Genomic DNA, 13923 nt, shown 5'->3' with positions numbered 1-13923 from the left:
TGGGTATGACTGATAAGCAACTTCCACAAAGTCGTCTCCCATTACCTAATACTGTAGTAGAACAGTTATCCGGGAGCCACGGGACAGCCAGGTCAGGATGTATCCCTCCTGTCTGACATAGACCAAGTCCTAAGGATTAAGTGTTACCCAAGTGTAATTACCTAAGTGTAGTTACAGGATGAGAGCTACGCTCATGGTGTCCCGTCTCCCCAGCACTCTGTCATATAACGCTTTGAAATTACTGACGGTTTTGGCCTCCACCATCACGTCACATAACTTGTTCCAACCGTCTACCACTCTGTTTACAAAAGTGAATTTTCGTATACATCTCCGGCAGCTTTGTTTCGTTAGTTTAAATCTATGACCTCTTGTTCTTGAAGTGCTGGGTCTCAGGAATTCTTCCCTATCAATTTTGTCGATTCCTGTTACTGTTTTGTACGTAGTGACCATATCGCCTCTTTTTCTTCAATCTCTAGTTTTTGCATATTTAATGCTTCTAACTTCTCCTCGTAGCTCTTGTCCTTCAGTTCTGGGAGCCACTTAGTGGCATGTCTTTGCACCATTTCCAGTTTGTTGATGTGCTTCTTAAGATATGGGCACCACACAACCGCTGCATATTCCAGCTTTGGTCTAACAAAAGTCATGAACAATTTCTTTAGTATTTCTCCATCCATGTATTTAAAAACAATTCTGAAGTTAGAAAGTGTAGCATAGGCTCCTTGCACAATGTTCTTTATGTGATCCTCAGGTGACAGTTTTCTATCTAGAACCACCCCTATATCCCTTTCTTTATCAGAATTCTTTAAAGATTTCTCACAAAATTTATAGGTTGTGTGGGGTCTATGTTCTCCAATTTCACATTCCATAACATGGCATTTATAAACATTTAATTCCATTTGCCAAGTGGTGTCCATATACTTATTTTGTCCAGGTCTTCTTAAAGGGTATGACAATCATCTAGGTTTCTTATCTTCCCTATTATCTTAGCATCATCAGCAAACATGTTCATATAATTCTGTATTCCATCTGGTAGATCATTTATGTAGACAATGAACACTACCGGTGCAAGAACTGAACCCTGTGGTACTCCACTTGTGACATTTCTCCAATCCGATACATTGCCTCTGATTACTGCCCTCATTTTTCTATCAGTTAGAAAATTTTTCATCCTTATTAGAAGCTTACCTGTCACCCCTCCAATATGTTCCAGTTTCCAGAACAACTTCTTATATGGAGCTATGTCAAAAGCCTTTTTTAGGTCCTGACAGATGCAGTCAACCTAGCCATCTCTTTCCTGTAAAATCTCTGTGGCTCGATCATAGAAACTGAGTAAATTTGTTACGCAGGATCTTCCAGATCGAAAACAATACTGTCTGGCTGATATTATATAGTTTTTTTTCAGGTGTTCTACCCATTTAGTTTTATTATTTTTTCCAATATTTTGACTATTACACTTGTCAAATGATACTGGTTTATAATTGAGGTCTTCCCTGCTGCCACATTTGTAGATTGGAACTATGTTAGCCTTTTTCCACACATCAGCTACAACTCTTTTTACACAGGGATGCCTGAAAAATCAGTTGAGTGGAATGTTGAGCTCAGGTGCACATTCACTCAGAACCCATGGTGAAACTCCATCTGAACCAACTGCTTTGTTCTTACTTAGCTCCTTGAGCATTTTTTCCACTTCTCAAGACACCTTTATGTGCTTTGTATTGTTCTCTGGAATTCTTATTGTGTCTGGTCCCCTGATGATTTCATTTTGTACAAACACACTTTGGAACTTTTCATTTAATGTTTCACACATTTCCTTTTCATTTTCCATGAATCTATTTCCCTTTTTCAACCTCTGAAATATTATCCTTTACCTGCAATTTGTTGTTTATGAATTTATAGAATAGACCTGTTTCTGTTTTACATTTGTTCGCAATCCCTTTTTCAAAATTTCTTTCTGCCTCTCTCCTCACTGCCGTGTAGTTGTTTCTCGCATCTTTGTATCGCTGGTATGTTTGGGGGTTTGGCCTCTTCCTGTATTGATTCCATTTTTGTGTCTTTTGGTCTCTGGCTCTCTCGTAATTTCTGTTGAACAAATCCTGTTTCTTAGTTCTGCATCTCTGCTTTGGTATAAATTTTTTTGTGCCATTATCATATATTTCACAAAACTTGACATACATCTCATTTACTTCATGTCATAACAGCAAGTCTTTCCAGTCAAATTCCTTAAAGAAATGTCTGAGTTCCCCATAATGACCACTCCTGAAATCAGGCTTTTCAACTGCTTCAATCTCATTTTCTTCCAGATTATAATGTATTGCATACTTTATTCCCAAAAAGACATGGTCACTTTTACCCAAGAAAGGAAGGTACTGAATGTCAAATATCTCTTCCTCTTTCCTGATAAGTATCAAATCCAGCATGGAGGGAACATCCCCTTCCCTCAGCCTCGTAGCTTGTTTAACATGTTGAAACGTGAATGTTTCCAAGATGAGGTTTACGAATCTACAAGCTTCATATGCCTCCCAGTTTATGGATTTCAAGTTGAAGTTGCCGACCACCAACAGTCATGATCTATCTTTATCAGCCCTCGCTATAATTTCTCTCATTATTGTTATAAGACCCTCTCGTTTATTATCTAGCTCCTTTGTCCATGTGTTGCCTGGCGGTGGACTATATGCATTTACGATCGTTAATTTATCATCCTGATTACAGATCTCTAGTGCTATTATGTCAACTCATGGATTGGCAATCATTATTTCGTTTACCTTTAGGTGTTCTTTCACCAGCACAGCAACACCACCACCTTTCCTTTCCTAATTTTTCTGTCCCGTCTCCAAACCGAATAGCCCCTTGGGAATATGACCACAATTAAAATATCATCTTCAAGTTTTGTCTCCGTGAGTACAACAATATCTGGTGTCTGCAGCTGTATTACATCACTTAACTCCAGTATCTTTGATTTCACTCCATTTATGTTGGTGTATGCAATTTTCAGGTACTTGTTCTCCCCCTCTTCTTATTCTTCACTCCCCCTCTCTCTAATGATTTTGTTGGTTTGCCTTTATGTACCATTTTACTGGTATGCCTACCCCTATCACTTTGTAGAAAATAGAATTGATTTCTTCTTCATTCCTGCTCTCATTTAAAGGTTTTGCCTCGGCGAGGTTCAGTTTCAGCTTCTCTGTCTTCTTTTTAAAGACCTCATCTTAACGACCATACTTTCCCTACCTCATCACTTTGTAATTTTCTAGCATTCCTTAGTACTTCTTCCATCTGTTTGGCACCATTCAGGGTGATCCTTAAAGGTCGATCTTTCCCTTTTATGTACTTTTCAATCCTCCAGTAGTCGCAGACATTCTAGATGGTAGTAAGTCAGTAAGTAAGTAATTATCAAAAGAAGGCACCAAACCGGGAAGGCTATGTAGCACCATCAAACGTGCGGAATAATCAGAGGGCGCTAAATATCACCAAGGATGCCAATACGAGAACAAAAACACATAAAGCGAACGATATCAAAAGTATCCGAGTCACCAAGAATTCTATTGAGGGACAGGTGACCGCGAGGGGCGGTCGGAAAGCAAGACACACGCTCGTCCCAGAAGTCAGGACATTCAAGAAGGACATGCACGACTGTAAGAGGGACAATGCAATTAGGACAATAAGGAACAGGGCGGCGCTCCATCAAGTGACCATGGGTTAAGCGAGTATGGCCAATACGCAACCTCGCATAGCAGTTTCCCATCGCCGGTTACGGTGGTAGGAGGACGGCCACGAGGAAACACAACATTTAAGAGTACGGAGTTTGTTACCAGTAACAGACAACCAAGAAGCCTGCCAACAGGTAAGGATGGAGGAATGGATAACCGGGAAAAAGTCGGAATATGGAATACCTTTACGAGAGATGGGACAAGAGCGGACAGCTTTTTTGGCGGCAGCATCCGCACGCTCATTTAAAGACACACCAATATGGCTGGGAACCCAACAAAACTCAACCGACTTAAACTTACTGTGAACAAGAAACAGCCAATGCTGGATCTCGACAACTACTGGATGAACCGGATTAAAGGACCCAAGAGCCATGAGGGCACTACGAGTCTCAACAACAACCACAAAGGAAGACTGACAACGAGAAAGCAGGAGACGAAGAGCATAGAGAATAGCATAAAGCTCCGCTATAAAGATGCTAGTCTCCGGAGGTAAGCGACACATATAAATGCGATCAGGAAAAACAACAGAGTAGCCAACACCGTCCGCAGACTTAAACCCATCGGTGAAGACAGAAACGGAGCGGGAGTGAGAAGAAAAGTGCTCAAGGAAAAGGCGTTTTAGAACTGTAGGAGGGGTTAAAGCTTTAGTGATGCGGGTCAAGGATGTACAAAACTGCGGAAGGGGGACTCTCCACGGGGCAAAGAAGGAACAACACGAGGAGAAACATTAGAAACATGAACGGAAAGAGAATCCTGTAAGCGAGATAACCGGACAGAAAGAGGGTGATGGTGAAGAGGAACAGGAACTGCAGGGAGGGGTAAAAGTTAAAGCACAACAGAGGCGAGAGGAAGGATGTTGTAAGGACCGCGCAAGATAGCGAAGACAGTAGCGATCACGGCGGTCCTGGAGAGACAGGAAGCCAGTGTCAACATACAAGCTAAGGACGGGAGTCGAACGAAAGGCACCAGAACTGAGGCGCAACCCAGTATGGTGCAAAGCATCAAGACGGTGAAGAGTAGAAGGAGAAGCAGATGAGTAAGCAGGGCAACCATAATCGAGCTTAGACAGGACGAGAGAGGAATGTAAAGTAAGGAGAGTGCGCCTATCCGCTCCCCAAGAAGTATGGGACTATACCCGAAGGAGGGCAAGGGCCTTAGAGCACTCAACACGGAGGTAAGAGATATGGGGAGACCAAGACAAACGAGTGTCAAGGAATAACCCCAAAAGCTTCGCGGAATCTTTGTACTCAAGGGGATGACCATAAAGTGACAAAGAGGGACGAAGAACGACCCGTTTGCTAGTAAAAGACATGGCACAAGTCTTAGAAGTAGAGAACTTGAAGCCATGATCGGTGGCCCAAGACGACACGGCATCAATCGCAAGTTGAAGCCGGTGCTGAAGGAGAGGCGAATCATCACCCTGACAGCAAAGGGTAAGATCATCGACATAGAGAGCGGAGAAGACACCCGAAGGAAGAGAGGAAAGAAGACCATTGAGGGCAACCAGAAAAAGAGTAGTGCTCAGAACACTACCCTGGGGCACACCTTCATATTGCTGAAAAGAGGGAGAGAGAGCGGTACCAAGGCGCACCCGAAAGGAACGACGAGAGAGGAAGCTGCGGAGAAAGAGAGGGAGATGACCATGAAGACCAAAAGAATGAAGCTGGGATAGAATATGATATCGGCAAGTGGTGTCGTAAGCCTTTTCCAGGTCAAAAAGGACGGTAACAACGGAGGTCCTCGCAGCAAAAGCAGTACGAATATAGACCTCCAAGTTCACCAGGACATCTGTCGTGCTGCTGCACTTGCAGAAACCAAATTGAGAAGGGGAGAGGAGGTGATGGTGTTCCAGGAACCACATCAGACGAACGTTAACCATACGTTCAAAGAGTTTGCAGACACAACTTGTGAGGGCAATAGGGCGAAAGTCCTTAGGGAAAGTTCCCAGAGACCCTGGTTTGCAAACAGGGAGGACAACGGCATCGAGCCAGTCCTCAGGGACTGACGACGACTCCCAGATCCGATTATACAGACTCAGTAAATACTGAGACGTGCACGGAGGGAGATGGCGAAGCATCTCATAATGAATACCATCGGAGCCCGCTGTCGTAGAACCGCAGAGGGCCAGGGCAGAACGAAGTTCAGAGAGAGAGAAGGGATCGTTATAGGAAAGTCGAAGACGAGTGCAGAAATCTAAAGGATGAGACTCAAGGACAGGTTTATGAAGAAGGAAAGATTGGGAAGATGAAGACCAGAGCTAACAGAAGGGAACCCAGTATGGTAGCGATCTGCAACGGGTCCGCCACAAGAGTACCACGGAGATGAAGGACCGGTGAAACATCGGGAACGAACTTACCCGCTATCTTGCAGATACGCTTCCAGATCTGTGGCAGGGGAGTTTTGGACATAATTGTGGAGACATAAGAAGCCCAACATTCACGTTTAGCCATACGGATGGCCCTACGGGCCACCGCACTCCCTTTCCGAAAGAAAAGAAAAGAATCGGTCATCTGCCTACGGCGGTGCCTCTTCCAGGCTGCACGCTTACAGCGGACAGCCCGAGCACAGTCCGCATTCCACCAGGGAACGCACTTCCGTGGACCCCGAGAGGAAGAGCGAGGAATAGAGCGGAGGGCAGCGTCGAAGACAGTGTCATGAAAAAGGAGGAGAGCGCGAGGGAGAGGTTAGAGAGAGCAGAACTGAGGGTAAATAGGTTCCAGTTCGCCTTAGCAAACTGCCACCTAGGGAAAGAGAGAGAAGGGCGAAAAGAGAAAAAGGAAACAAGGATGGGGAAATGATCACTGCCATGGAGGTCATCAAGAACCTGCCACGTGAAATCTAAGTAAAGAGAAGAAGAGCAGAGAGAAAGATCAAGACAGGAAAGCGTGCGAGTCCGAGAGTCCAAATGAGTGGGCTCACCAGAATTCAGAAGACAGGGAAGAAGAGAGAAGAAACGGCTCAAGAAGGCGACCTCGGGTATTCATCAGAACATCACCCCAAAGAGAATGATGACAATTGAAATCACCCAGCAGGAGCACAGGCTCCGGCAAGGAGTCTAGGTGGTGTTTCAAATCAGGAAGAGAAAGCGGGACACTCGGGGGGAGATAAATGGAACAAACTGTGTACCATTTCCCCACAATGATAGGAGCAGCAGAACAATGGAGAGGCGAAGGAAAAAGTAAAGGAACAAAGGGAACATCAGCGCGAATCAAGAGAGCAGAAGAATTAGGAGCCCCAGCAACGGCTAGGTGGGGGGGGAGAAAGGAATAGCCACAAAAACGACCAGGACGACCACCAAGCATCGGCTCCTGGAGACAGACACAAAGGGGCGAAAACCGTGAAATCAGAAGTTGGAGTTCGAGGAAATTGGCGTAATAACCTCGAACGTTCCATTGAAGAATAGACATCGACGAGAAGAGAAAGGACACCAACAGAGAACAAGGAAGAAACAAAGGCGAAAGAGCATCATAGCATGTTAAAGAATATCAGGGTCGGGATCAGGGTCAGCAAAGTCAGGGTCAGGGGGCATGGGTAAACTGAGCAAAGACGGAGGGAAGGAAGCGGGAGAACAGACCAGAGGTGGGCGGATGGGTTCCGGAGGAGGAAGAGGAGGAGACAACAGAGGGGAGCAGTCAAGGACAGCAGCAGGAAGAGGGGGGAGTAGAAAGAGGGGAGTGCACCTCAGCAAGGGCAGCAACCGAGAGGGAAGCGGGGGCTAAAGAAACCTCCATAGCAGGAACAGGGGGCGCAACCACCGAAATGGGAGGGAAAGGAGCGAGAGAGGCAGAAGTAGGGTCCGAGGAAGAAAGCGAAACCTTCTTACCCGCCAGGGAGGAGGAAGGAGAAAAGCCAGGCTTACGCTTCTGACTTAAAGAGACAGGTGTCCCAGCAACTACGTACTGGGCAACGGATTCTCGCGTCTCAACAGGAGAAGCTGAACGAGAGCACACATGACGGCCGTTTGGAGAGCGATGGACATCAGCCCGCACCGACAGGCGGCGGGGAAAGTCAAGAGACGGAGGGGAAGGGTGGGAAGGAGGAACGGAGGGAGACGAGGAAGAAGGCGCAGGAGACAAGACAGACCGGGTAGAAAGAAGGGGAACCCCAGACAGAGGACCAGGAGGTGGATCCTTCGGGAGAGAACCCAAAGGAACAGAGGAGGGGGCAGTGGGCATATCAGGGTCCAAGGCCCGGAAACGGTTGTGAGTCTGAGGAAGGTGGGAAGGACGAGGAGAGGAAGAGCGCAACACGCGAGCATAAGAGATATTAGCATAAGGCGGGAGCCGGCGAACCTGGCGTCTCGCCTCAGGAAAAGATAAACGCTCCCGGTGCTTCAAGTTGAGGACGGCTGCCTCAAGCTTGTAATGGACACACGCACGGGAGAAGGTAGGATGGGCCTCACCGCAGTTGAGGCAACGGGCCCAGGGAGAAGTGCACTCCAACTTAGAGTGACCTTCGCCACCACACAAAGGACAGAGAGAGTGAGTCCCAGAGCAGCGGAAGGCACCATGCCCAAACCTCCAGCACTTGTTACAGAGCCTAGGAGAAGGAATGTACTCCTAGACAGAGCACCTGATAAGGGAAGACATGATAACCACCTACAAAATTCTCAGGGGAATTGACAGGGTGGACAAAGACAAACTCTTCAGCACGGGTGGGACACGAACAAGGGGACACAGGTGGAAACTTAGTACCCAGATGAGCCACATAGATGTTTGAAAGAATTTTTTCAGTGTCAGTAGTTAATAAATGGAATGCACTAGGAAGTGATGTGGTGGAGGCTGACTCCATACACAGTTTCAAATGTAGATATGATAGAGCCCAGTAGGCTCAGGAATCTGTACACCAGTTGATTGACAGTTGAGAGGCGGGACCAAAGAGCCAAAGCTCAACCCCCGCAAGCACAATTAGGTGAGTACCTGGCATCAGCAAGAATGACAGAGGGTGGAAGGGTCCGACCATCAAAGGTAATCTTCACAACCCAAAGAGGTTGACGGCGACTACCACGAGGGGGGACGAGTAAACGTGTCCACCTGGAGAATAGAATGGCCCTGGGCATCAAGGATATGTCGAATATCGTCGTGGCAGTCTCGCAGATCCCGAACACCGGTCGCAACATGGGGCGGGAGGAGAATAGTGCCAACACTGGCGTTCAACCGAGCGTTCTTTCAGACCCGAACAAGGGTCTCGCCAAGGCAGGATAAGGCAGCCAAGCAGGAAGCTGCATCCTGAGAAGGAGCAGCAACGACACATGTACCGAGACGAGTGGGGTTTAAGGTAACAGAGGCATCCACGGAATCAACGAGATGTCGATGGAGGGAGAAATCGTCAAGAGGCGCAGAATCGAGAGAGAGATCAAAATATTTGGCCCACGAAGCAGAACCAAACAAGGCTTGATAGGTATCAGAACGGGAAGGAATCGAGCGAGGGCGGCCGTGACGAAGACGGCGGTGAGAACCCCCAGAGAGAGAGGGGCTAAAAGGCGCAGTAGTTACAACGAGAGACGGAGCCGCGACAGGGGACGAGGTAGTCACCACTGGGGCTTGGGGCTCGACCTAACCACAGAGGAGGGAGGGGAGCCGAGGGGAGGAGTCAGAGAGGCCAAAGGAGAAGCAAGGTCAGGGCCCAACGCAGCGGGGGCTACAGAGCAAGGTCTTCCAATACAGTCCGACTCGGGGGCTTGGTTGCCCACCCCACGAGCCTGAGAGGGTACAAGAGGAACATTCATAGACATAAATACGAGAAGAAACACTTTCATTCATGAATGTGCCCCCACACCCACCATAGAGCCATACTTAGAGGCAGGACACCAAACAAGAAGCTATCACCGATCATACCGGGGCCCCCTAGGGGTGCGTCATGAGTATACGCCCCACAAACGCCGCCTTAAGAACCATCAGTCCGTCGAGATCAGGTTCAGTGACGAAAGGGGGATTGACAATAAAAGGTTCCCCTCGCTCGAGACGTTGGGTACTGCAGTTTTACAGGTGCAAAAAGAGTATGCCTCCTCAAACACCCGGGCATCAAAACAAAAGAAGGCCAAAAGAATGATCAAAACAGGCACAAGGTCAGCAGGAAATGAGAAAATGACAACGAGAAAGGAGAAGGGGGAGGGGGGGGGAGAAAAATGAAACAAAAGGAAAAGGTGTCCAGCAGAATTAGAGAGGACAGCAGCAAGAGCACAAGGCTACAAAAGGACAGAGGACTGTCTTAAGGAGCATCACACTCCGGCAGCCGCCCATCAAGCTTGGTGGGTTGTGTTGTGTTGGCGCCTCGCGCCCCACAAGTGTTGGGCGCGAGGGGAGAGTGGTCCGGTCACGCGCAGTGTCAACGAAACACAAGGTCAACCGTGTGGGCCCACGGCCCTAGGGGTAGTTCTAGATAGAAAACTATCACCTGAGGACCACATAAAGAATATTGTGCGAGGAGCCTATGCCACACTAGAGATCTGCCATGAAGATGATAAACTAATGATCATAAATGCATATAGTCCACCGCCAAGCAGCACATGGTCAAAGGAGGAGCTAGATAGTAAACGAGAAGGTCTTATAACAATAATGAGAGAGATCATAGCGAGAGCGGATAACAATAGATCACAACTGTTGATAGTCGGCGACTTCAACTTGAAATCCATAGACTGGGAAGCTTATGAAGCTAAAACAGAAGATTCTTGGACCTGTAAATTTGTAGACCTCATCCTGGAAACATTCTTGTATCAACATGTTAAACAAGCTACGAGGATGAGGAAAGGAGACGTTCCCTCCATGCTAGATTTGATATTTACCAGGAAGGAGGAAGAAATATTTGACATTCAGTACCTTCCTCCCTTGGGTAAAAGTGACCATGTCTTTTTGGGAATAAAGTATGCAATGCATTATAATCTGGAAGAAAATAAGAAGGTTGATGCAATTGAAAAACCTGACTTTAGGAGAGGACATTATGGCAACCTTAGAAAATTTTTAGTGAGTATAATTGGACAGACTTGTTGCTAGGCAAGGAAGTGAATGAGATGTATGTCAAGTTTTGTGAAATATATGATAAAGGCACAAAAAAATTTATACCAAAACAGAGATGCAGAACTTAGAAACAGGATTGGTTGAACAGAAATTGCAAGAGGGCCAGAGACCAAAAGACACAAAAATGGAATCAATACAGGAAGAGGCCAAACCCCCAAACATACCAGCGATACAAAGATGCGAGAAACAACTACACGGCAGTGAGGAGGTTATCTTCTTGAGGTTATCTTGAGATGATTTCGGGGCTTTAGTGTCCCCGCGGCCCGGTCCTCGACCAGGCCTCCACCCCCAGGAAGCAGCCCGTGACAGCTGACTAACTCCCAGGTACCTATTTACTGCTAGGTAACAGGAGCGTTCAGGGTGAAAGAAACTTTGCCCATTTGTTTCTGCCTCGTGCGGGAATTGAACCCGCGCCACAGAATTACGAGTCCTGCGCGCTATCCACCAGGCTACGAGGAGAGAGGCAGAAAGAAATTTTGAAAAAGGGATTGCAGACAAATGTAAAACCAGAACCAGGTCTATTCTGTAAGTTCATAAACAACAAATTGCAGGTAAAGGATAACATTCAGAGGTTGAAAATGGGAAATAGATTCTCGGAAAATGAAAAGGAAATGTGTGAAACATTAAACAAAAAGTTCCAAAGTGTGTTTGAACAAAATGAAATCTTCAGGGAACCAGACACAATAAGAATTCCAGAGAACAACATAGAGCACATAGAGGTGACTAGAGACGAAGTGGAAAAAATGCTCAAGGAGCTAAATAAGAACAAAGCAGTTGGTCCAGATGGAGTTTCACCATGGGTTCTGAGAGAATGTGCACCTGAGCTCAGCATTCCACTTCAACTGACTTTTCAGGCATCCCTATTTACAGGAGTTGTAGCTGATGTGTGAAAAAAGGCTAACATAGTTCCAATCTACAAAAGTGGAAGCAGGGATGACCCCCTTAATTATAGACCTGTATCATTGACAAGTGTAATAGTCAAAATATTGGAAAAAATAATTAAAACTAAATGGGTAGAACACCAGGAGAGAAATGATATAATATCAGACAGACAGTATGGTTTTCGATCTGGAAGATCCTGTGTATCGAATTTACTCAGTTTCTATGATCGAGCCACAGAGATATTACAGGAAAGAGATGGTTGGGTTGACTGCATCTATCTGGACCTAAAAAAGGCTTTCGACAGAGTTCCACATAAGAGGTTATTCTGGAAACTGGAAAATATTGGAGGGGTGACAGGTAAGCTTCTAACATGAATGAAAAATTTTCTGACTGATAGAAAAATGAAGGCAGTGATCAGAGGCAATGTATCAGAATGGAGAAATGTCACAAGTGGAGTACCACAGGGTCCAGTTCTTGCACCAGTGATGTTTATTGTCTACATAAATGATCTACCAGTTGGTATACAGAATTATATGAACATGTTTGCTGATGATGCTAAGATAATAGGAAGGATAAGAAACTTAGATGATTGTCATGCCCTTCAAGATGACCTGGACAAAATAAGTATATGGAGCACCACTTGGCAAATAGAATTTAATGTTAATAAATGCCATGTTATGGAATGTGGAATAGGAGAACATAGACCCCACACAACCTATATATTATGTGAGAAATCTTTAAAAAATTCTGATAAAGAAAGAGATCTAGAGATCTAGGGGTGGTTCTAGATAAAAAACTATCACCTGAGCACCACATAAAGAATATTGTGCGAGGATCCTATGCCACGCTTTCTAACTTCAGAATTGCTTTTAAATACATGGATGGCGATATACTAAAGAAATTGTTCACGACTTTTGTTAGGCCAAAGCTAGAATATGCAGCGGTTGTGTGGTGCCCATATCTTAAGAAGCACATCAACAAACTGGAAAAGGTGCAAAGACATGCTACTAAGTGGCTCTCAGAACTGAAGGGCAAGAGCTACGGGGAGAGGTTAGAGGCATTAAATATGCCAAAACTAGAAGACAGAAGAAAAAGAGGTGATATGATCACTACGTACAAAATAGTAACAGGAATTGATAAAATCGATAGGGAAGATTTCCTGAGACCTGGAACTTTAAGAACAAGAGATCATAGATTTAAAATAGCCATGAAGATGGGACACCACGAGCGTAGCTCTCATCCTGTAACTACACTTAGGTAATTACCAAGCCCCCTCACTGCAACAACGAGCTGGACAGGGAAGGGGTGAATAAATTGTAGTGCAGTGGTGGGTGTCGGAATAGTCAGGCTTGGTGTTCCAGTGAAATCATCAACAAGTGGTGGAGTGTAGTCACTTCACCAGGTATTACCAGGATCTGGCTGTGGAGAACGTCCAGGACGTGTACACTTTCGAGTACGAGACGGCGAGGCAAGTGGTTCACTGTCCTCCTCACTATCATCACTTTCCTCACTTGTTATAACATCATAATCTCCTGTTACTGACTCTAAATTATCCTATTGAAGTCACTCAGGGCTTCTTCATGTTCAATATTCGACTCAATATCAGAAAACTTCTCAACTAACCTGGAAATCTTTGTGGGTGTAAGCTTCACTCGACTACTTTTTATACAGCATACTTATCTTGTCCTTTTTGGATGAATCCTTTTCTCCTTTAGGCGTAGAACTGCTTGGCCCTTGACCAGGATCCATCGTGTAATGTATATAGTGGGTGGAAAACACACGGGAACAGATATAAATGCTCAAAAACACATAAGTGTTGGGCGCGAGGGGAAAGTGGTCTGGTCACGCGCAGTGTCAACAAAACACGAGGTCAACTGTGTGGGCACACAGCCCAGGATGCAATGCGGCCTACTACGGTGAACGGGAATTTAATGGCACTCATTTTGAAACTAGCCCAAAGTCGATCGGATAAAAAATGAATTTTATACAAATATTTTTGTATCAGACGCAGAACGTGTCCTCAGTTTGGACTCGAGAAAAAAAATCGGACACCAGGGATGTCTGAAGAGTGTAATAATGTTAACACTTTCGCACTCCCGGCATGCGCACCACAAACTTAGAGGTCATGCTCCCGGCAAGCGGGCGAGCACTCGGCGACACCGAAATGTGTATAATCATTTCAGTTTTGTCACCTTAATTCTCGTGCTACGTCGTTCGTTTTGGTATCATTGTGTTCACAATAGAATTCCCTACAGGTGTATATGCATATCATGTACAAAAAGCCTGGTGTGACTCCCCACAGCAAAGCCTAAAGTCAGCAA

The sequence above is a fragment of the Procambarus clarkii genome, chromosome 22, assembly GCF_040958095.1.
Source record: "Procambarus clarkii isolate CNS0578487 chromosome 22, FALCON_Pclarkii_2.0, whole genome shotgun sequence".
NCBI lineage: Eukaryota > Metazoa > Arthropoda > Malacostraca > Decapoda > Cambaridae > Procambarus > Procambarus clarkii.
Note: the sequence above shows the minus strand (reverse complement) of the source record.